Below are 23835 nucleotides of genomic sequence, written 5' to 3'. Positions count from 1 at the left end.
GGCCCGCAGTTAAAACTGCCCTGTGGTGCGGCTTCCTGAGCCACAAGCATGTAAATTCTCGTCAATTCTGTGCGGTGGAGTCGCAAGTGTCCTCTGTAGGAAAAACACAAGCGAGAGACCGCAGCGCCCCAAACCTCGATTGTGAGCACAGGCAGCTGCGGTCTCCTGTGGAGGAGATTCATGGCCCTACAGGTCAGGACCTGCCACAGCCAGACCGCAACAGGTCCTGATCGTGTTCGCGTAGCCTTAGGCATCATGCAACCAAGTTTATACAAGATTTCATTTTTTTCTACTAAAAAAACCTCAAAGAAAAAAAAAAGAAAACAGAAAACAAAAAAAACAAAACAAAACCACTTTGTAGACTCATTATATGCATTTATATTGTAAAATGGTTTGCTCGTGACATGTTTAGTCTTTAAAAATTATTTTCCACTTCAAGTTTTGAAAAATACCTGGTGGGGGAAAAAAAAACAAAACACCACCACCAAAACCACTAGCCATGTTTGCATACTGCCTCATGATGAAATTGCGCTATACGCGGAAAACAACCAACCAATTAAAATACTGAACTATCGAAAACAGGAATGGACCACACATCCAAAAATTATACATTGATCTAATCCCACTAAGCAAAAAGTTTACAAGACTGAACCAGAGGTTCTTTGTATAACATTCTGCTCAGACTGTATGAAGCCACTGCCACTTCACAGCGAACCTCTGAGTGGAAAAGGTGCAAAGTAGAGTGTCATCCCCCATCACAGCGATGGTGCACAAGCAGCGTAAGGCCGGTTTCACACATCAGGCTTTTCGCCGGTTCCGGCACACGCACGTAACTTCCGGGTCACATTCTCCAGTCACATGACAGCATGTGACCGGAGATTGTCGCGCTACCACTGTACTGTATACACTGTACAGGCGTGCGCCATTACCAGCAAAAAGCCGCATGTGTGAAACTAGCCTAAGGCTAGTTTCACACTTGCGCTATTTTGACACAAACGGAATCCGTCACTAATATAGTACAGTTAATTTATTTACAGTGGAAGCGCGGTACTATGGTGCGTGTGTGTCATGCAGTACCCGCTTGTGTCCACACGATGTCGCGCTTCCACTGTAAATAAATGAACTGTACTACATTACTGACGGATTCCGTTTGCGTCAAAATAGCGCAAGTGTGGTGAATTTAGCCTAAGTAACCTGGTGCCCCATACCACAAGGCGGAGTCCTCGTGACTTCAGACAACCTCACCCCAGAAACAAAGAACCAACACTAATTGAATACACACAAAAAATGCTAAACTCACCCTCCTTCCACATAATCTCAGGCTGAGCTGAGGCCAAACCTAGGCAGAACCTTTCTGAGGGGCACTGCAGCCAGAAACTTGAGATGCTGCCCCCTGACTGCTGGCCCCTCTGCATGTTTAAATAGAGTTCTCCCCCCTGGAAAGACACTGACCTGCCGCCCCCGCCTTCTGTGGTGTGACTGGCCTAAGCCCCGCCTCCTGGATACATATCATCGGGCTGCCCAGCTTCCAGCCTCTCGGCTGCAGGACCCGGACCTGTTTGGACAGCCGGACACAGGGACTCGCTCCTGGATGCGGAATGAGAGCTATCAGCAGGGAGGTAAGCGTTTCAGCTCACAGCGCTGTTAGCTGTGAGCGGCTCCCTCTCTGCTGAGGCACAAGCGATGTGTGCCGGTGAGCGCGGCGTTCTATGGGAACTACCCGCCCGCTGGTCCGCTTGTGCTTGTCATTCCTTAAAACACCCTTAACCCCCTCCCTCCCTCCAGCCTTCCCAAAAATCAGCATGGAGGAAAGCGTCGTGCTCACGGCGCTTTTAGCGGTGAGCGGCTCCCTCCATGCTGAGGCTCAAGCTATGGGCGCCGGCGAGCGGCGTTCTGAGGGAACTACCCGCCCGCCGGTCAGCTTGAGCCGCCATTAAGTTTGAAAAAGAGCGCTTCGCGCTTTTTGTCTTTGGCCCCGCCCACCCGCCGCCCAGCCACCGCCGCCCAGCCACCGCCGCCAATACTGATGAGGAGCAGGGTAGGGCTGTGTGCGCTCTGCACGGCACCTAAAAGGTGTGCTTCAGAGCGCAGCTGAAAAGCTCCGTTCTGAGGCGCATGGTGCCGGCAGAGAGCGTGCGCTCAGCCTGCAGCTCCTGCCATAGACAGAGCAGGAGCTGCCGGCAGAGCGCACGGAAGAAGTGACATGTCACTTCTTAGAACACAGGGATTCGGGCAGCAGCTGAATCGCTGCGTTCTAATATGCCACATGCGTACGGCCTCTGCACAGTCTCCATAGACTGTGCAGGGGACGCAGGACGCATGAATTACGCACACAGCCTAATTGAAGTGCAGACTCAGTGCAGTCCCTGTCACAGCGCAGGTTGGAGGCACTGTAGTGGGGAATGTAGTATGCAGGCACTAACCTGCAAGAGTTCAAATCACCCCATCCCACACGCACTGAACTTCCCCTCCCCTCCGTTTGTATGCCCCGGGAATGCCAAGGGGGCTAGCCTGGGAATGAACCAGGGACCATGTGGGTCTCCCAGTGAGCGGGCGGGTTAAGGGATTCTGTTAGGACTTCATTGTTCAAATTGAGGGGGGCTGGTAGTGAACGGGGGCAAGAAGCAACAGTCAGCAGGTGGCATGTTTTCCCTCCTGCTGATACCACACCTACACCAAGCCCCCTCCCAGGCCAAAACACACCCCATTTGACATTATACAATGGTGACTGTTTACAGCCCCCCCCCGTTGTCACACAGTGGATTTCAGCATGTTATGGCGGCGGTGGGTGCGGTGCCGACCATCGCGTTGTACGGTCATGTGCAGGGGTCACGGTAGCAAGCTTTGGCATGGGTAGCCACCATGTCCGGAGTCTGTCATCTTAACCCTTGGATCGGTGTGAGCGTCGTCGTAGCAGGCGTTACGTGAGTAGAGCTAGATCCAGTCGTCTTGCCATTTCCTGAATCACCAGGTGAGTACCCTGATGGGGAATGCGGGGTGGGATAAGTCCCCCTAGGGAGGATAACGTGATGTCACAGGTAACAGGCGTCCCGCCCAGCTCTACATGTCGTCACTAAGTTATTTATAACAAACAATGTTATTGGTGCTGAGGGAATCGCCCTTCCCCCGTTTCTGTTAAAAGCTGTGATGGTATCTAGCATTCCTACCCCTTGTAGACAGCATTCCACAATCTACCTGCTCTAACTGTTAAGAAGCTTTCCCTATCTCGGAGGATTAAGTCTGGTGCCAGTTTATTTATATTGAGCATATGGGTATTTATACAAATTATTATTATTTATTATAGCGCCATATAATTCATGGCGTTTTACATGTGAAAGGGGTTTACATAATACGTACCGGTATAATGATCATGCACCATGCAGGGCACGGACGGGTACAGGAGGAGAGAGGTCCCTGCCCGTGAGGGCTCACAGTCTACAGGGGATAGGTGAGGATACAGTAGATGACAGAGCTGATTGTGCGGCGCTGTATCAGACGGAGGGTTACGGCAGCGTGTAGGCTTGTCGGAAGAGGTACAAATGAGATCTCCTCTGAGACGTCTTTCCAAAATTAAACATATCTTACTTTTTCAACCTTATTTTAATACAGGCGGCTCCATTCCTTGTAATAATCTGGTTGCCACCGGTTAACTGACCCTTCAAGTGATTTATAGATTAGTGACAATACGATGGGATCACGAGATCTAACCCCCCTGTTATACCCCTAATTTCATGCTGTAATTGAAAGAAGGGATCTATATTGGTAACAGATAGTTTTATCGAAATGTGAGAAGTATATTTTTGTACATTTGCATGGCTTGATTGTTTTCTAAAATTGCTTCTCTTTTTTAGAGAAGTAATTTTCAGCCTTTTTTACTAGATTTTCCCTCTTTGGTTAATTACGTATGTTTTAATTGGTTTTCCTTACCGTAGGAACCGAAAATAAACAAGTGAGATGGGAAAACCGGCAAGGTTAGCTATTCGCATAATAATTATGCCCACTAATATTTTCTGGACAATTACATCCACATAAATATCCTAAAAGGTATAAATTCACTTTTAGTTTCGTGTGCTTTGCATGGATTGGGGACGCTGTCCCCATTGGGGCTTACGGTCTGGATTCCCTACCTGTATGTTTATGGGGGTGTGGGAGGAGGCCAGAGTGCCCGGAGTAGACCCACGCAGTCACGGGGAGAACGTACAGGCTCCTTGCGGATGGTGTCCTTGGCGGGATTTGGGCCCAGGACCACAGGGCTGCAGCTAGCCACTGAGCTACCGTGCCATGCCATAATAGTTTCAAGAGCAGGAACAGACAGATTTGTAGATGGAGTATTCCGGTGTTGCAGGGCCAGCTGTGTGGGATTATTTGCAATATATGTTTATATAGTTATATATTAAAAAAAAAAAATGCTCCTTATGCTGGGCCCGGGGGGCATGGTCCGGTAACCTAACTTTGATTGCGCTTTTCCCCCTATTTAGGTTCCAGCTACACAAAAGGGGGGGTGGACTGGGAAATAGGAGAATGACCAGTGGTCCGACGATGCCGGTGGGAAAAAAGCCTTAACCAACTACAGCTCCTTCCTCAAATAAGTAATCAGGCTGATTAGGTTTTTTGTGGCTTGGAATGCCTATGGGTCAACGCAGGGTTGAAGGCAAAACAGGCATCTGGTCTCCGGGTTAGTATCGGTCACCTTATTGCAATCCCAATCTCAGGTATTTTGGTAACTCAACCCACCAGCAGGATCAAGGTTTGGAGTTCTCAGCTAGATGGCAGGGTGTTTGGTGAAGTTGGGCCTATGATCTGGGCCCCCATTTTGCATTGACCTGACGGTTCTATGGTACGTTATTCAGCGGGTGTTGCTCCGGTGGTTGATGTGCGTGACGATTTTACAAGCCACCCTCTAGTAATACACGCCCTGCAGTATTCAACGAATGTGCACCATTTTCGGTTGCAAGCAACCTGTTACGAGGTCGGTCTTCCCATTTTTAAATTGTGGAACGATGAGGGTCTTGTGGGGTGTAAGGTATTGAAGGGTTGGATGATTATGGTAAGTGAGTGGAGCACAGCAGGCCTATTCTTTTCTAGCCGTAGATTGTTTTAAAAAAAAAAAAAAAAAAAAGGGGGGTTTTTGGATTGTTCGCCCCATTGCAAATCTATACATTGATGTTTTGGATCTCTTTTTCCATCACTCGGCGGGTGTCCCGACGGTGTCGGTTATGTCTATTAGGCGAGCGGGTGTGATGGTACCAGTTTTTACCCACGACGACGGCCCTTCAATTTAGCGTCACGGATTTAGTCCTCCTTTTTGTGGGCTGGTTTTGGTCGGTAATGCGATGGTTCCTGGTTATTTCGGTGTTTGCCAGCCGTGGTACTCGGTACGAACTCTCCCAGAGTTGGGGTGTTCCTAGGCTTCAGGGGCCAGGATACATGAGCACAGTTTCAGTGGATTTGGTCACTGCAATTGAAATGCATTATGAGGGACGTCAGGACTGAGCTGGTTTTGAAATCGGTTTTTATCAGGCACATAAGAAGATTCAGAACAGCTTACAGGGCTAATGTAAAATGATATGATTGTGATTTGTTTCTATATAAAAAAAAAAAAAAAAAAAAAAAAAAAAGGGGGTTTTGGGTTTTGCCATTGGAGAGAAGAGGTGTTTGATGGTTATGAGAATTCTCTGTTCTGACAGTGTTTTTCCTTTCAGATCTAAGTCGGCCTAGTGACTGGGTCCGAGGTTACTTCCATATATGTTGGCTGCGAGGAGAGCGGATCTTCGCCTCTTCGCCTTGGTGGTCGGTCCTTGGTTCCCTTTACAGTGGATGTAATTGGAGGGGTTGCCGGAGCTTGGCTCAGCTGTGGGTCTATCAGAGGTGATCAAGATTGTGTGAGCTCTCTTTTCTCCAACCGACTTGGTGATACACATAGGCTTCAAGTATCTGGTCCAAGGCCGTCTAGCTAGGCCTCTTACCCTTATCTGGTCACAGAGGTACAAGTTTCCCTGTTTTCGTTCGGAGTGTTACAACGATCCGGCCGAAGGTAACCCTCTGGCCCAGGGGGCAAGGCGCTAAGGAAGAATGTGATATGGATCTCTCCTGGCGCATGGTCGATCGGGGCCTACCCAAGTTGTGCTGTTAATAAAGTGTTTTCTAAAAAAAAAAAAAAAAAAAGGTTGTTGGTCTGGCACCGCCAGCTGGAAGGCAATATTTGGCTGTCCTTAAGCTCAGATGGGTACATCCCAAATGATGATGTTGTAGATATGGTGGTTGCGGAAATTCCTGGGACGGCTCAGGTATTTCAGTTTTTGGGTGGGGTCGCAGCTTGCTGGCGCTGTGCTGCTCCTTGGCGGAAGGGGTAGGAAAAGTGGTGGTGAAATACCCGCGCCGGACGGCCGGAAGGCGGTACATTTGCCTGAACCCCGTGATGTTGGCAAGTTAATGCCTGGTTAAAAGCTGCGACCAAAATTTTATGCCAAAAGATGAGAGTGGTTTTTTCCCCATACCTCTCTCCAAAAATGGAAAATTCAAATAAAAGTATTTTAATTTATAAAAGAACGGTGTTGTGTCTTTCTAGGGGGGGGAAAATGGTGGTTGTTGGGTCCTGGCAGTCTGAGGGGCACTGCAGCCAGAAACTTGAGATGCTGCCCCCTGACTGCTGGCCCCTCTGCATGTTTAAATAGAGTTCTCCCCCCTGGAAAGACACTGACCTGCCGCCCCCGCCTCCTGTGGTGTGACTGGCCTAAGCCCCGCCTCCTGGATACATATCATCGGGCTGCCCAGCTTCCAGCCTCTCGGCTGCAGGACCCGGACCTGTTTCCCACCCTCCCTCCCGTTTGTTTTCCAAGTTTGTTGGAGTTTACTGTGTTTTAAGTCGCAGCAGCGGAAGGGGTAGGAAAAGTGGTGGTGAAATACCCGCGCCGGACGGCCGGAAGGCGGTACATTTGCCTGAACCCCGTGATGTTGGCAAGTTAATGCCTGGTTAAAAGCTGCGACCAAAATTTTATGCCAAAAGATGAGAGTGGTTTTTTCCCCATACCTCTCTCCAAAAATGGAAAATTCAAATAAAAGTATTTTAATTTATAAAAGAACGGTGTTGTGTCTTTCTAGGGGGGGAAAAATGGTGGTTGTTGGGTCCTGGCAGTCTTGCAGCTTCTTAATCTAAAAACACCTGTGTCAAATGGGAGGAGTGCAGGTCCATTACTTTTTTCTGCTTTCTGGCATGCCTCACATTTTTACCTAAGGCCGGTTTCACACATCCGGCTTTTTGCCGTTTTGCCGGATGCGGCGCTCTCCCGTACAGTTAATACAGTACAGTGACAGCGCAACAAGCGCCGGTCACATTCTGTCATGTGACCGGCGCATGTGACCCGGAAGTTACAGCGCTGTCACTGTACTGTATTAACTGTACGGGAGAGCGCCGCATCCGGCAAAACGGCAAAAAGCCGGATGTGTGAAACCGGCCTTAGTGGTTTTTAAATTAGCAGGACAGTGCAAGAGGGGTTCTGTATATTTTTTTTTTATCATCTCATCTCAACTCAGTCTGAGGACATGTAGAAGGTGAGTTTAGACCTATTTACTTGGTGTTAGTGCTGTGTGGCAGCCATTGTTGCTGTGGTTTTGTGGGGTGGTGCGCCCTGGTGTCATGGGGAATCAGCCTCGCACTGTGGGTGCTGTCAGGTGGCACCAGCTCACCCTCCCTGCTGCTTCACTGTTGCTGAAACAGTGGTTAGTACATTGTGTTGCATTTTTAAGACTAGGAACCCATTGAAAGGTTGTCAGTGGGCTTCATACAGTCTGGTTAGAAAGCTAAAAGACCCTCATGTTCAGTTAAGTAAATGTTTGCCTGGTGCCAGTAGATCAAGTTATGATTTGTGAATGTGTGGACAATGTCTTTATTTTTTTTTTTTTTTTTCTGTTGTGGCAAATGTCAAATTGGAAGGCTGCTAAAAAAAAAAAACCCTCTTCAAAATCACTTTTTCAGGAATGGAAAAACTCCCTAAGGCTATGTGCGCACTGAGCGGTTTTTTTTGCAGCGTTTTTGCGGTTTTCCGGGTACATTTTTGTGCGTTTTTGGGCTCAAAACTGCATGACTTTGCTTCCCCAGCAAAGTGTATGACTTTTCATTTTTGCTGTGTGCACACTTTTTTTTTCTTTTAGCTGCATTTTTGAGCTAAAAAAAACATGTCAATTCTTTCCTGCTTCTTACTGCGTTTTTCACCTATGCAATGCATTGGAAAAACAAAGCAAAACGCAGTGATCAAAAACGCATGCATTCTTACTGCTGCATTTTTGCTGCCGGTGCCTTTTTGTGCGTTTTTTTTTGCGGCCAAAAATGCAGCGCTTTTGAGACATGCAAAAACATGCATCCAAATCTGCAGAGAAAAAAGAAGCAACGTATACACAGGACTTCAGAATTCTCATTGAGATTTCTGGCATAAGGATCGATATGCTTTTTTGTCACAAAACTGCACAAAAAAAATCATCAAAATATGCACCGTGTGCACACAGTGTAAGGCTATGTGCGCACGTTGCCTTTGGACAGCAAAAATGAAAACTCAGAATTTGCTGGGGAAGCAAAGTCATGCAGTTTTTAGACCAAAAACGCACCTGAAAAATGCACAAAAATGCACCGTGCGCAAATAGCCTTAGGGTATGAGCACATGATGTCTTCTTCAGGTGTGAAAACCTGTCAAATTTTTCTGAAGACATCTCAGGACATACCAGTGTGTTTTTGTTTTTTTTCTGTTTTCTAGTTTTTTGTTTGTTTTTTTGTTTGCTTCTGTTTTTTAATCTCTATTCAGCAATGAAGAAACCACTTGTGTTTTTTCAAGCAACAAAGCTTGCAAAACCCTAAGGCTATGTGCCCACGTAGTGTATTTTCATGCAGTTACGCTGCGTTCTGCACCGCAGCGTAACTGCATGCATCCTGCGTCCCCAGCACAATCTATGAAGATTATGCCTAATCCATGCCCTAATCCATGCTGCTGCCGAATCGCTGCATTCTAAAACGCGACATGTCACTTCTTTCATGCGCTTTGCATACAGCCCCCGCTGTCTATGGGAGGGGCTGCATCCAGAGCGCATGAAATCGGCTTTTCAGTACGGACTGTTTCTGCAGCGATTTGAAGCGCACATGTGCTGTTCAAATCGCTGCAAAAATTTCTGCAGGGACAGAACGCAACGTGGGCACATAGCCTTACAAAAATCCCCAATTGTCTTTGGAGCCTTCATATTGACTTGTATTTTAAAGTACAGAATGTCTTTAGAGCAATAAAACATGTGAAGAATGGAACGGTCACTTCTTTTTACCACTTGATGTCTTTGGAGAACGAACGCAACTGAAAGACGCTTAGAAGACTAAACGTAAGAACAGCGAGTTGGGTTTTTAGCGCTTTTTCTGGGTTAGTTTTGGAACTTACTCGCCTGAAAAAGCTGTTTTGTGCACATACACTACAATAGGGGCATAAACTGAAGTGGTTTCTATTTTAAAAGCAAATTGTTTTCAACCACTTCAAAAACACCGTCTGCAAAGAGCCTTACAATACAATACAATACAATACTCCTGTCCCGATGTATTAATATCTAACAGAACGATATAACTTGGCATTAAGAAGGAATTGTTGTCCCCAAAATGAAATCTGCTGTATATTCTACAGCAACTTATTCTGATATTGTGGAGAAAGAATTCAAACCCTTGAGAGTGTATTATCCATTGTTACATTTGCTATAGAAAAATATTCTGCTCCTTTCTCTACAAGACGGCCATAATAATCTGCGGTAAATAGGCAAAATTTACCTTCAAATATATAACACAAAGTTTTGCAAAAACTTTTATTAAAAATAAGAAATTTCATCAAGGGCATAACATTTTTCAATAGTCACACACAATTAAAACATGAGCAGGAATAAAAAGAGAAAATATCAGTTCTCCGGACACGGTATTAATTAATTCTAATGGGACATGTACCGCCAAAATGTAATGACAGAAAAAGAAGATCCTGGCAGATTGTGCAATGCTAAATGAAATCCCAGGTCATCGATAGATATAGAGGAACTCGTGCAGAATTTCAGATGCAAGGTCAGGCTGAAGATGACCCTCAGTAATCTAGTGCTTAAAGCTTCATCCTAGTAACAAGCGGAATGTAATAGAGAATGGTGTACAAATAATGAGGAGTTAAGGAGAACATCATATGTGAGATGCTGAGATATGAAATGCACTAATGTTATATTATTGTTTCTCCTGCTGATTAGTGATAAGCACACGACTGTAGCCGCATGCTTTGTAATGGATGGAACAATCCTGGGCAGCTGCAGGCTGCTATTTTTAGGCTGGGGGGACTTAATAAGCATGGCCTCTCCAGCCTAAGAATACAAGCTCCCAGCTGTCGCTTTATCATAGCTGGGTATCAAAATTGGAGGGGATCGTACGCCAGTTTTATAAATTGATTATTTAAATAATTAAAAACAAAAGCCACATGCAGTACCTCTTAGGCCATGTGCGCACTAGAAAATGACTTTTTCTTAGGCCCCCTTCACACGTCCGTGAATCACGTGCGTGTTTGGTCCGTGTCCGTATGTACCTGAGACACGGACAAATGTGCACCATTGTTATTCAATGTCTGTGGATACACGTGCGTTTTTCCATACGGTCCGTGTGTCCGTGTGCGTGACACGTATGTGTATCCGTGACTCACGGATGCTTGTCCGTTTTTGGCACGGAACACGCGCATCCAATGATAGTCTATGGGTGCGTGAGAACACGTACGTGACACGGATGCATCTCCGTGTGGTCCGTGTCCGTTTTTTAAACTATTCTTTATACATTATAAAATATTCAACACTACCCAGTATGGCAGCACACAAAAAAAACACAATCCGGATTCGAGGCTCTTTTAAGTTGGAAAATGTTAATTAACACCAGCATATAACACATTAAATAATTAATGTGATGACAATCCACAGAAAAACGTTCGAGAAAAACGGATGGCAAACGCTAGTGACACGGATCACACACGGACTCTAAAAACGGACAAACGGATGAATCATACGGACATACGGAGGCAACACGGATGTTACACGGAACAAGAATACGGATGAAAAAACGGACAACGGACATGAAAAACTGTCCGTGAAACATGCGCGTGTTTTTCACGGACATGTGAAGGGGGCCTAAAGGAAAATGCGGACCCTCTGAAAGAATCCCGCACCTGCGGTAAAAAAACGCACCAAAACCGCGGTTTTGGTGCGGATTTGCCGCGGTTTTTTCGCAGGTTGGTCCCTGCGGATTTTTACCATTATCTATGGCAAAAAACGCAAGTAAATCCGCAGGTATAAAAAAAAACCCGCAGTGTGCGCACAGCATTTTTTTATACCCATAGGTTTTGCTGGAGAATGACTACAGAAATGTTCGACACATTTTCTGCAGCAAATCCGTGGTAAAATCCGCAGTAAATCTGCAGTGTGCGCACATAGCCTAAGTTTGATACACAGCCAAAATATGCTCACGGCTGGGGGCTGCAGCCTGTAGTCATTTGCTTTATTTGTGCTGGGGATCCTACGCCAATTTTATTTATTTTTTTACTACAATATAAACATGCAGGCAGGGTCTGTTATTGAAAACAGTCACACAGGGTGGGGGCATGTCTTACTGCAACCAATCAGAGATGTGGGGACTGCTAGTGGGCGGGGAAGTAGTGAATATGTATGAAGGATAATGATCAGCCCCAGAAGTAGCATTAGAGCCATGTGAAGACTCGGTAAGAATAAAACACCTGCTCCAATCCCCATATTCCCTTCTACAACCATTTTTAAAGCTCCTGATTTGGGTCCCCATAGACTTTTATATGGAGACCAGTGTCTGGCCAGATATCTGGAATCAATTCCAGGCCCAAAAAAGGTTTTAGGTTTTTTTTTTTTTTTCTTATTTTTTTCTTCTAACCCCCGATTGGACCCATCGATCCCGGATATCCGTGACACCCCCCCATCACTAATGCATACATTAATTCTGTAACACCCTTAAAGGGGATCTTCTATTTTATAACCATGTCTATAATTTAGCAATGGTAAAAAGAGGGGAAATTTTTTATATATTTATATCTCTCTCTCGATCGGCTTTCCACTACACTTTCAGCACTATCCTCATGGACACTCTGTGCACAAAATTCTTCAGGTTGGTAATCCTGGATATACAATGCAGATAAAAAAGGAGGGCTGGGAAAGAGGAATGTGGAATCCAGCTTCGAAACAATGCTTTAAAGGTAAGATGTCGCATTTTTTATTTTTGTATTAATAATACTGATTATGAAGTCACATATTTTTAATACAAAATTAAACTCATTGTTTATTTAGCTTTTTATTAAATTCGAGTTTTACTGAAGCACTGGGGGCTGCCATCTTGGATTTACTGTGTGGAACGACAGTTACCTCCTTTACTGTAACATAGAGAAGGCACCTGCTGTGAAATGGATGCGCCCCCTGGGCTGTCCAGATTACAGCAGAGGGAGGAGATAGCGCCATCTTTGTGGAGCAGACAGAGTATGCTGTACCGATGCCGGGCACCGGTGATTGCACCATTACTGATCCTGGCGTGCTGCTCCCCACTCTGCCGCTCACCCCCCCTCCCCCTTTGCTCACCCCCCACTCCGCTCACATCCCCTCTGCTGACTTCCCCCTCCTCCACCGCTCGCTCAGCCCCTACTCCACTCACACCCCCTCTGCTGACTTTCCCCCTCCTCCATTGCTCGCTCACACCCCCTCTGATGACTTTCCCCCTCCCCCGCTGCTTACTACCCCTCCCCACATGTACTCCCCTCGGGCCTCCGCTGCTATGGACTGTGATCACTGACAGGACAGGCTGCTGGGGGTGCAGGTCTGAGGTGAGCGCATGCAGCTGGGAGCGGGCACTGCACTACCGATCATCCCTCCTTGCCGCATGTCACGTCACCTCTGACCTCTGATCCCGGTCAGCAGCACAGTATATGGGGGCGTGGGATACAGAGAGGCAAAGGAAAACAGTCAGCGAGCGCTGGAGTACTGGGACACAGTGAGTGCTGGGGCATTGGGACACAGTCAGAGAGCGCTGGAGCACTATGCAGCTGGCCTTAGCGACACTTTAGACATTAGGATCACTTTTACGGCCAACAACAAAATGGCTCCACACTGTGATCTTAAACTTCATTCTCTCTTATCCTGTTGGAAATACCCAGATTGGGAGGGGGAGGGGACATCACACACAGGAGAGCGGATTCCAACCACTTTTACTGCAGCTGTAATGTGAGCTAGTTCTACAGTACTTCTATAGTCGGATTTCAGCAGCTGCTCCCCCTAGTGTTTGAGTGTAAAATATCAAACTTCTATTTTTTTTATATTTTTGTCAATTAAAAACAAATATTATTTAAACATCACATTAAAACATTAATACTTTCTATTTTTTCAGTAATTGAAAAAACATTTTTTTTTTTTTTTACAACACCTTCCCTTTAAAGTAAAATTAAAATTTATTGAAATATTTCAATGAAAAATATGTAGAAAAGACCTTTAAAAATAAGGAAGCATGTCCGAATTTTATCTGAGGGTCAGATCACCATGTAATCACTCTCTTCTCAAACTCTGATCAAAAAAAAGTGGTCTGGTTTTTTTTTTTCATATGTGGAAAAAAAAAATGAGTCCTTACCTGCAACATTTTAAAGAATCAGGCATCTTTTTGCTCTAAGGTCATGTTCACACGTTGAGTATTTGGTGAGTTTTTTTACCTCTGTATTTGGAGCCAAAACCAGGATTTTGTGATAAATACGGAAGTGGTGCTCGTGTTTCTATTATACTTTTCCTCTGATTGTTCCACTCCTGGTTTTGGCTACAAATCCTGAGGTAAAAAAAACTCCAAATGCACAATGTGCGCACGTGGCCTTACTGTCATTCTGAGTGTTATACTAAAAATACCAGGTCTGATCTTTTCTAAGGCTGGAGTCACACATCACATCACCCAGCACGGCCTGCCTCTCTCCTGACAGGAGCATCTCAGCTAAACTACTCCTGCCAGGGGAGTGTGTGTGGCCATGTCAGATGATGCGATGCGAGACACACGCAAGTCACTTGCAAGTGTGGCTCCGTCCTAAAGGGTGCTTTACACGCTGCGACATCACTACCGATATATCGTCGGGGTCACGTCGCTAGTGACGCACATCCGGCGCCGGTAGCGACATTGCAGCGTGTGACACAAAAACGGTGATCGTTGACACGTCACTCCTTTCCTTAATATCGCTGCTGCCACAGGTACAATGTTGTTCCTCGTTCCTGCGGCAGCACACATCGCTATGTGTGACATCGCAGGAACGACGAACATCTCCTTACCTGCGTCCACCGGCAATGCGGAAGGAAGGAGGTGGGCGGGATGTTACGTCCCGCTCATCTTCGCCCCTTCGCTTCTATTGGCTGGCCGCTTAGTGATGCCGCAGTGACGTCGCTGTGACACCGAATGCAAATCCCCCCTTGAAGGAGGGATTGTTCGGCGATAAAAGCGACGTTGCTGACAAGGTATGTGCGTGTGATGCTGCCGTAGCGATAATGTTCGCTACGGTAGCGATCACCACATATCACTGGAACGACGGGGGCGGGTGCTATCGCTCGCGACATCGCTAGCAATCGCTAGCGATGTCGCAGCGTGTAAAGCACCCTTAAGACTATGCATACATTGATTGTTTGAGTTTCTACCTCAGTACCAGCGTTTCCTCAAGCTGGTTTTAGAGTTTGCCTAGACAATCCTATTATGTGGGATGATTACATAATAAGTAACAATAATATGGCTATGTGAACTTGTTGAGATTTTGGTGAGTTTTTTACCTCAGTATTTGCAGCCAGAAGCAGGAGTAGATGATAAATACAGAAGTGGTGTCCACGTTTCTATTATACTTTTCCTCTGATTGCTCCACTCCTGATTTTGGCTACAAATACTGAGGTAAAAAAACTGACCAAATACTCAGCGTGTGCACACGGCCTTAGGTTATATGCTTACATTATGTATTTTGTCAGTTTTTACCTCAGTATTTGTAGCCAAAACCATGAGTGGGTGATAAATACAGAAGTGCTGCCCGTGTTTCTACTATGTTTCCTCTGATTGTTCCACTCCTGGTTTTGTCTTACAAAAACTGAGGTAAAAAACTCTCCAAATACTGAACTAGTCCATGTGGTATAAAGCATTTTTCTGAAAAGAAGCGTGCACCCTACTATTAATCCGCCGCACAGTAGAGGTATTAGCACATCGCATCAGTATTCAGTGAACTTTCCCTACAAAGATCCGTTATACAATTACATTGATCATCAACCTAATAAAAGTGAGTACATTTGTCAGGGCTCTCAGTGGGGGCGGAAGTCCCACACTAAGTTTTGCTTTTGTAGCCTGATGACTTCCATGTTCTTTTGACTCCTTTTCTGAATTGTGCTTAAAGATACAAAATCTTACAATTTAATAATACCGCCTGAGGACATTAATAGTTCTGCAGCGAGAGAGTCACTTGACACAGTCATTATTCTCTTTACACAGTCATCTTACATTTTTCTAACCGTTCATACGACGTTTTATCTATTAAGAGGAACCATTATCTGCCACTTTAGGCTGAATAGTTTTCTATTACAATTTCAGTTCTATTGTAATTTGTAAATAGGCATTTTATAAGAAGTTTTATGCATAACAGGAATTGCAGGAATTCTTGCGTAATAAGATATTTTGGGGGGGTTGTTGGCCAGGAGCCTCTTTGTTGTGTTACACAAGTCTGTAGGTAAATCTACTGCATCTGAGCACTGGTTACAGCGTTAGGCCGAAGTCACACTTGTGAGTCTTGCATCGCATCACCTGGCACAGCCTGACGCTATCCGAACAGGAGCGGGTCGGCTGCATGTATTTCTATGCAGCTGAGAAGCTTGTGTGCAGCCGTACCGGGTGATGTGATACGAGACACTCGCAAGTGTGACTCCAGCCTTTAAGCTTTTTTCTTTCACACATCCGTGCAAAACACTAACATTTTGCACGCTCCGTGGTGAAGGTACAGATGTGTGTGTTTTTATGTGTGCTATCCTTGTTACATCCAGATAGCACACGGACAGCATGAGCTTGTATGCTTACCTCCTGTTATTTCCGGGTCGGCACTCAGTACAGTGAATATTCATGAGGCATAATGAGTAGGCCAGGAAGTAACTGCAGAGGCAGAAAAAGGGGACAGGTGAGTATAAAAATTTTTTTTATGTCCCCTGTGTTTTCTCTGGTTCTTGTCACACTGATGTCCCATTGATCACATCAGTGTGCGGTCCGTGTAAAACCTGTGATGCTGGTGTTTCGCCCGGGGACCAGGGGTACTCAGATCCGGGCCACAGAGTCACTTCTGCGGGTATCACGGTGGCGTGACCCGGTCTGTGATCCCAGGCTCCACAGTAAAAGGGGGTTTTGTTAGGGGAGATTGTCCGTGACGCCACCCACGGTTGTGGTGATGGTGGAACACCACCGCTGCTCTGGAAGGGGATCCCGGGAGCGATGACAGGGAGCAGCGTAGTTGTTATGTCCCCTCCGTGGGTAGGGGGGTTGGTTGTCCCGGGGCCCAGTGATGGGGTAAGCAGGGGGCAGGGCGCAGTGCTGCAGTGCGATGCCCGAGGGCACGGGTGTACTCACAAGAAAGTCACACGGAGTCACTGGTGAACTAGAATTGCCGGTGTCCGCAGCCTTTGGTACGGGGTGTTAGTGTCCCACACACGGTGCAGCAGCCCTGGTTGTTCTTTCCCTGCAGCAAGTGTCTTTCTCTCCACTCTCTTCCACTGCTCCTCAGCCGGGAACGGGGAATCCACTCCCCTGTAGTAATCCGGGTACCCAGGCACCGAGGGGCCACCGCCCGGCTCCGGCTACCTGTTCTGGCCCCTTCCTCACTACGGCCTGTCCCGGCCCTCTCAGAGCACACTTCACTCCCAGCCGGGAGCTACAGCTTCAGACTTCCGTCCTGTCTGCCTCCACACACTCTCTGCACCAGCCCCTCCCCTCTGCTTTTCCCTTACACTGGGGGCTGTGCTTTGTCATGCTGCACCGGTGTGAGATCAGATTACCAAGGAGGATTAACTCTTTATGTGACAACCTGGCTGTGCCAGGGCGTCACAATGGCAGTCAATGGACATGTGACTGTGTGGAGCACAAAGACACTCATGTGCTCCAAATCGACAGAAGGTCCATGCCAAAACACGGACGTGTACGCAAACCCATTATTTCTAATTGGTCTAAGTGTCTCCACTATGTGTGAAACAAGATGGAACACCCTGGGGTCGAGGGGGTTGACCCGACTAATTGCCGGGCCGGAGATGCAGATCCTCTGCGTCGTCACGGAGGGGCCTGGCCCGGTTTTGAGACCCCGAGATGTACAGGAGGGAGGGAAGGCGGTGTACGAGAGGCAGGGTGGAGGATGGGGATGGTAGTGATGGTTAGGAAAGTCTTTTTAGATTATGACGCCACCTTGGTCCGTGGCCAGGGATGGGCCACCGCTTTGGGTGCTCCTCTCCAGGGGTGATGGGGAAGGCCGCAGCCAGGATGCTGTCGCTCCCCTCAGGCAGAGGGGGGTTACCCCAGGGAGGATGATGGAGGACAGAAGGGGGTGATGGTAGTCCCCATTGGCGCTGCAGTGCTGGGCGCTAGCAAATGAGAGGCAGAGACAGGGGCTGCGGCTCCAGGTCTTTTACTCAAAGATAGTTCAGGTGAAGTGTCCCTCGGTTGCTATCCAAAACCCGGGCCGAGCCTCCAGCTCCAAGCCACGGGCCTACAAAGAGAGAGAGAAACACTAAACTCCTGTTGTCTGTGTGAGATATTATCCCAAGCTGTGCCCAGGAAAGTCTGCTCTAGTGAGATGGTTGCGCCTACTTCTTACCCCAAGTGGTGCCCGCCCCCAGTGGTTGTCCTAGCAAATGGGGAAGTCCCATGCTTCGTGATGGCTCACCACCCTGTCTGCCCTAGTCCACCCCCCTGTGGGAAAGCCATGCTTCGTGATGGCTCACCACCTTGTCTGCCCTAGTCCACCCCCCTGTGGGAAAGCACCTTATTGTATTATGTGTGTGGTTTTGTGAAGGCACTGGCAGTTATCCCTCTCCTAACCCGGGATGGATATTATCCCTTAAAGGAGGTGCAATACCCTATGGCCCCTGAAGCCTCAGGGGCGCCACACAGACATCACACATACCGGAGACACGGATGTGTGAAGAAGACCTAATAAACAGAAAATAATACAAATTCTCCTTTCCTTCATCTGTACAGTACATCATGGCTACCTTTCTAATATTGAGCAGTTGGAACGGATATACTAGTGGTATAACATTTGCAGCCACACAGGGGGTCTAGTGCTAATGGGGTCCACTACCTCCTCCAAAGCGGGTGAAATTGTGTATTATGATGATCTATGGGGCTGCAAAGGGCCGATATATTGTTATTGCACAGGTGCCCTTTTCTGTCTTTGTACGCTCCCTGTTCAGCAGGGCTGTAAATCTTTGCAGCAGAACAGGCAATTACAATATGTCATGGTCTCCTCTGATGAATGTAATTCATACCAGTGTAATCCATTGCATAACCATTGCGAAGAACATTACCGTCATGTCCATCTATACTTGAATAATAATTCTGTAATCTGTACTAATCTCAGCTAAATAACTAACCTGCCACAGACCTTTACATTTTCATTATCGCTGTTCAGTTTATGGCTTTATGGCATTTTTAAGTCACTTTATCCTGATCATCCAAAAATGACAAATGTATAGAGACCTTGCAGGTCTACTGTTAGGAATATAGAGGAAAATGACTCTTCCTACTACAATATGCATAGAATGATTTCTTGGTACTAGTAGTGATTGGAAAAAAAGAGCTACCACAGGAAACAGCTTATTTTGTCTTGAGATGTATAATGCCTTGCAAAGGTATTCATCCCCTTGGCTTTTTGCTTATTTTCTTATAACCTGTTTTGTTAAATACTTTTGTAATCTGATTTAGGTCTGATGCATCTGCACTCAATAGTCTAAGTTGGAAAAGAGAAGTAAGAAATTATAGGCAAAAATTAAAATTATGGGGTGAATTAAAAAAAAAAAATTGTTGTGCATATGTATTCATCCCTTTTGCTATGAGTCCCTAAAATTTGTGGTGCAAGAAATTGCCTTCAGAAGTCAGATTTTTAGTGAAAGGATGTCCACTTGTGTAGAATCTAAGTATGCCAGGGTTGGTCAGTATATACACTCCATTTCTGGAAGGTCAGAGGCTGCAACACCATTAAGCAAGAGACACCACTAAGCAAACAACCCCGCGAAGACCAAGGTGATCTCCAAACAACCCCGCAAAGACCAAGGTGATCTCCAAACAACCCCGCGAAGACCAAGGTGATCTCCAAACAACCCCGCGAAGACCAAGGCGATCTCCAAACAACCCCGCGAAGACCAAGGCGATCTCCAAACAACCCCGTGAAGACCAAGGCGATCTCCAAACAACCCCGCGAAGACCAAGGCGATCTCCAAACAACCCCGCGAAAACCAAGGCGATCTCCAAACAAACCCGCGAAGACCAAGGCGATCTCCAAACAAACCCGCGAAGACCAAGGAGATCTCCAAACAAGTCCAAGACAGAGTTGTGGAGAATTACAAGTCACGGTACTTGGATGTGTTTTAAAAAAAAATCTTCCCATGCTGAGATAAACTTATAAATGTGTCCTTTCTATGTACTGTATAATGGCTGTGTCTGACCATACAGGAACTTGGTCTGATCATACCACATCTCCTGGGCCAGGGAGGAAAGAAAAAGTATACAGACATTACAGCACAGGATCACAAATTATTCTTTTTGTGAGGTAAAACATTTCTCTACTTTTTTCTAAACAATGTTATAACTCTAAGAAATAATTATTTGCAATCCCATGCTGTATGTCTGTATACTCTTTTTGCATCCTCTGCTGCCCAGGAGATGTGGTATGATCAGACCATGCCCCTGTATGGTGTCAGACACGGCCATTACACAGAACATGTAGAAACTTGGCACTCGATGAATGTGACTAGTCGTCTTTTATTGAGAAGAACTTGTAGAACCAGCACAAGCACAGACGTTTCGGTCAAAGACCTTCATCAGTGTGCATGCAGGGGGTCCTCAGAAGGTATAGCAACTTGGCAACCGGCGTAGTAAGATATGACATGGTGTCCACATAGACAGTGGAGGACACCGTGTCATACCTGACTACGCCGGTTGCAAAGTTGCTATACCTTCTGAGGACCCCCTGCATGCACACCGATTAAGGTCTTTGACCGAAACATCTGTGCTTGTGCTACATGTTCTTCTAACTAAAAGACCACTCTTCACATTTATCTTCAGTGCCAAGTTTCTATATCTACTTGAGACTGTTTTGAACCCTACTTGAGCACCACCCCAGAAGTGCCATGTGTATCAACTCATTACACAGAACATAGCAGGGACACAGATATAATATTCTCAGTACAGGAACATTTATTTTAAACACCTCCAATTGTGGAACCTAGGCTGGAGTCTTGTGATTTGACCCACGCGTAACTCATGCGAGTCTTGGAATGCATCACCGAACACGTCAGCTGCTCTCTGGACAGGAGCGGGTCAGCTTCTTCTATTTCTATGCAGCTGAGACACTCCTGTCCAGAGAGTAGATGGGTGATGCAATGCGAGACTTGCATGAGCCACACGTGAGTCAATTACAAGTGTGACTCCGACCTTATTTTTGTTCCAAGATCTATTAAAATGAAGTTTGTGGGACAACTCCTTTAACTCAAAGTTCACCCCTAAATAACTCCTCTTTGCATGCTAAAAGGAAAAGACTTACAGCCATTCCTGGACCTTTCACTGAACGCTTCTTCCAAGCCTACCGATACTCCTGTTCAATTACCTAGACCAGTGCTTCTAAAAATTTACGGTTGGCCTCACTAGTGAGGTTCTAGTTGTTGGCAACATTCTGCTCTGTTTATAAATTGTATGCTTTTTTGCCTAGGTACATTATTCTCTGGTTTAACAAAATTATTAACTTTTTATTTGACAATTTTTAAAGGAGATTTGGGACAAATGAATGTTAAATTAACCAGTGTTTTTTCATTTTGGCATGTATTTGTTTCAATGATGATGAGGCCCCGGCATCAACTTGATCTATTAGGTTTTGCCTCAGAAGAAAAAGTTTTACAAGCCTTGCCCCAAAAACGAAAGAACTAGGCCAAACCAGATGTTTTAAGGCAGCGGTCCTCCACTACTTACTATCTCAGTCTAGCACCACACAAACTTACTTGCTTCCTACCATGGCTGACAACTTGAGGAAAGTGTTTTCTTCACAAAACACATATGGGCAATCCATACTTTAGCTTCTTTAAGTGCAAAATACTACATTTTACCAGATCCTATTAGCTTTGCGATATCACTTTGACACATACATGATCTTCCTTTGCCTACCTTGGCACTTGCACCTCCTCTTGGTCTCTCTTCCAGCTATATTAAAAGGGTATGGTGACACCAAATACCTGGTTAACCAATCCAGCAACCCAAAATCGAAATAATGTACAATCATCATCTAACACAAAATCTTATATACATAGTATAATTGTGATTCTAGTCACTACTTATGGACAGTATGGATAGAAGGATAGTCAGACAAGCAAGGATCTGAAAACAGGAGAACACAACAGGACTCGGGGAGTAAGCAGAAAGGCCGTCAAGTCACAGGCCGAGGGTTAGAATTCCAGGAGAGTACATATTGGATTCAGAGAGCAGACAAACGTGGTCAGGTAATGGTCCAAGGTCAGAAGCCAGGAGGTAATGACAAGAGCAGGCAGAGAGGGCTCAATAAACAGTCCAGGGTCAAAGAGCCTAGATCAGAACACATGCAGAAACCCAAGCCAAGAGCACAACTGCAGAACCAGAGAGTACGACTGGCAAGGTTCTGGGAGCGAATGCTCATGAAACAGATCAATTACCAGGAGGGTGGAACTCCTGAGTAAGCACTTCCCAGAACCAGCATGGAAACCTGTGCTTCAAAAAGTTACACAATACTGTTGCCCTTTTTTAATCAGCTGAACAGTCTCTTCTAATGAATCAAGTTGTCTCTTTACCTTAAGAAGGCGAGAGGCCCCCACTCAATAACATAATTTTGCTTTACTGGGACATATGGGAAGTGTTTGTTTGAGATGAAGCAACCCCTTTGATATGTAGGTACGTGATTAGTATACAGCTTTCTAAAAATATCTACTAGCTAGGATATAATTATGATGTCTTGAACATAAGACATTTATGTGGATTTTCTCTGCTGCTTTATTCCCCCACAGCTATCATTGAAGATACTGAGAAAATACAGCGCCTTTATATGCCAGCTCGAGCTCTTTACATCTTCTCGTTACATTTGCATTCATTAGTCTTAAGAAGTTTTACACTGGAAATAATTTTCTAAAAGTGATGTAAAATGCAATGAAACCTGTAGATGTTAATTATTATTTTTTTTCTTTGAAGCTGTAAGTTAAAATGGCTTCGTGCGCAAATTTCTCAACTCTTGAATAAGTTATAATGGATTTTGGTAGCTAAACTTTGTGAAGCCGTGACAGTGTATTGTAAAAGTTTATTAATGTAGAATTTACATCAGATTATCATATTTTTGGGATTATGGGATGCCATAAAAAAGTGTAATTTAAAAGCTTATTTTGTAATTGTAGAAATCCTTCAGCAAAATGGCACAAAATAAAATTCATAAAGAGTACCTATAATTTAATTTTAAATCTTAGATAAAACCTGTCAGCAGAATTTTGCTAAAGGGGTATTCAAATCTCAAAGAACCTAGCCCAAATAATTAGTAGTAGTAATAATAGCAAATATCTCTAATTAGAATGTACAAGATGGCCATAAAATAACCTAAGTTGTTTGGAGCCATGTGCAGATTGACCCAGTGGACAGAATTGGCTGAAAATTGGGATGTATGCTATCCAAGGCATGGGGAAACGGAAGGCATCTTTAAAAAAAAAAACCAAAAACCTTCCAGAGAACATTACACACGGTGCTGTACGGGAGCCCCAATTGCCTGGAAACACTGCGTGCACTAGTGTTCCTGGCAGGGTTGTTTGTGCCCTGTTCCACAATGGCAGTGGCAATGTCCTCCACAACCTCTCTGCTTACCGGTCATTGCCGGTGCCCTGGCTGAACACTCAGTAAACCTGTTGCCTCAAAACGTGTCATCATCTGTCTCAGCGAATTAACAGCCATTGGACCGCTATGTGTGTGAAGGTCTTTCTCAGTGCAGCTGTAGCATTCCCATAAAACAACCGCACTAACAGCGCACAATCCGTCAAAGAGACAGGCATCTTGCAGACTGAGTTGCAAGGCGTGCACACTGTACAGTCCCACTTTTTCACCTGGTGGGGAGTTTTGGTATAAAGTATTTTTAAGATTCCTTCTGTTTCTCCATGCCTTGAATAGCATACATACCAATTTTCAGCCAATTCTGTCCACTGGGAAAGTCTGCACAGGACTCTAAACACCTTAGGTTATTTCATGGCCACCTTGTAGTATACTTGTGTGATGCCCTGGGCAAGCCAGGGGTCACAGGTCACAACATCACATGCACCCCACATTCCCGGCAGGTACATCTAAGCTAACCTAAAAATCCTTGTTGCCTTCCTCCAGGGGATGATGTCCACACCAGGGGGTGGGCCAGGCGGTTGGCTCCGCCCACCGAGGAGTTCACAGCCCTGGAGGCGGGAAAACCAGGCAGTGGAAGTGAGACTAGAGTCTGAGAAGGAGTCCAGCTAGGGAAGTGAAAGTAGAAGGAAGTGAAGTGGTAGAGGAGCTGGAGAAAAAGA

The 23835-nt window shown here is 45.7% G+C and overlaps 1 protein-coding gene across 1 annotated transcript in view; it reads right to left on the bottom strand.

Annotated features, from left to right (window-relative positions):
• LOC142251167 (5-hydroxytryptamine receptor 2A-like) overlaps positions 1 to 23835 on the bottom strand; it is a 639303-nt gene that overhangs the window by 522628 nt on the left and 92840 nt on the right. The window lies entirely within an intron of this gene.

The sequence above is a fragment of the Anomaloglossus baeobatrachus genome, chromosome 9 (genome assembly GCF_048569485.1).
Source record: "Anomaloglossus baeobatrachus isolate aAnoBae1 chromosome 9, aAnoBae1.hap1, whole genome shotgun sequence".
Taxonomy (NCBI): Eukaryota; Metazoa; Chordata; class Amphibia; order Anura; family Aromobatidae; genus Anomaloglossus; species Anomaloglossus baeobatrachus.
The sequence above is the reverse complement of the archived record's forward strand: the minus strand, read 5'-3'. Positions and strand labels throughout refer to the sequence as shown.